The sequence below is a fragment of the Coffea arabica genome, chromosome 6e (genome assembly GCF_036785885.1).
Source record: "Coffea arabica cultivar ET-39 chromosome 6e, Coffea Arabica ET-39 HiFi, whole genome shotgun sequence".
NCBI classification, from domain to species: Eukaryota; Viridiplantae; Streptophyta; class Magnoliopsida; order Gentianales; family Rubiaceae; genus Coffea; species Coffea arabica.
Genome location: NC_092321.1, coordinates 32,523,751 through 32,525,451, shown reverse-complemented (window position 1 = coordinate 32,525,451; position 1,701 = coordinate 32,523,751).

Sequence of the window (1,701 nt, the reverse complement as noted above, 5' to 3'; positions counted from 1 at the left end):
TAACGGAAAGCGATAGTAACACATTCATTAAAAGGATACGGGCTCACATGGAGCTATTCGTTCGTTCGTTCGTTCCCCAGACATTTCCCCTTATTCCTCCAATTATTCGAAAATTTCCTTTTTGAGAAGTAAAACCCTCGTGCCTTCGTTCGTTCATTCATCCCCTTCCGGACGTTGACCGGACTCCACCCATCCAGACGTTGGCCGGACTCCACCCATCCGGACGTGGCCGGACTACAAGGTAATACTCGAGTATACCAAATTCACCCAGGGTCACCATATCGCCCGACCGAGTCCGCTTCTGGCTCGAGTCGATCGGTAACGAAGGGCAGGGCCCAATTCAGCCAAAAGGCTTACATCATGCGCAACTAATGTTTCAATCATTAAATCATTGAAAATTTCACGTTTCATTTAGGTCGAGCGCGATAAAGTACACGCTCGCCTAGAAAATTCGTTTTGGAAATCATTGAAAACACTGAACACATCATCAAACAACAACAACAAGTCATGAAGTCATGGAGAATATAACAAACAAGGAACACTCACCTATGTACGCAAAACAACGGGTAAAATATCCTTCCGAATATTATCCTCAGTCACTGAGAAAACCTAAATTAAACGAGAAAGAATATTACAACTCATCTAGTACAAACAATTAGGTGAAATCAAAGAACTCTACAAATGATGTGTAGAACGTATAAAAGACTTTAAAGTGAAACGAGGACAGTTTGGACAAAAATAACTAGGGTTTCATAGATCAAATGTAAAACCAAACTCAAAAGGGTTATAAAATTTTCCAATGGAAACACTTGAACCAAAGACAAGTCGGAATCCAACTAGATAGGCTAAGAAATACTATTTTTGGAATCGTTTATATGGTTCAAAATCATCTCATATTCAAGTAGATATTATAGACTAAATGTCTTAATCAAATCAATGAAAAAGGGAGGTCAAACTACCCAAGAAAACCCTAAACCACTTTTCATTATTTGATAAGAGTAAGTAAACATTTGGAGTTTCTAATTGAAGAAGGACCATGTTTTAAAATGGAAAAACGGTCATAGTATTTGCCAAACAAAAATATACTAGTTCAAATAGAAACTTAGTCCTTGAGCGAAAATTTGGACAGCACGCCCTTTGTGTTTACCTAATTTTCCAGCCATTTATGGCTTCATTATTTCCTCAATCAAACCCAAAGTTATCCATAATACAATTTCATTTCAATAGCCATTCCATAGGCTCAAGACAATACAAGAACAAAAATTAAGCTAATATCGAGTGCGGAAATGAAGTTTACAAAAGACAGTTTTAACGGGTTCTTGCAGAATGGGTACATCCGAGGCTATGCTTATCGGATTGAGGTGCAACTTATACCGTTTCGAAGCTAAGACACAGGGCTACAATGTTGATGAAGTTCACTTAGTCAAATTTCCAGTGTAACCCAGTCAAATTCCCAATTCACAGAACCAACTTCCAACTAACCGGCTAGTTAACTATACTACGTTTAAATGGTCATATCTCAGGCTACCCAAGTCCGTTTAAGACGTTCTTGGTGGTGTTGAAAAGCTAAGACCGAGTACTAAAACTTTCATGTTTTGGAAAATGGTTAAATCCGCGTGGATTATGGTGAATAAACACGGCCAAATAGACTGAACTGTCTACGCGGAACACTGGAATTTAACCTAGGCAGTGAGGGTATTT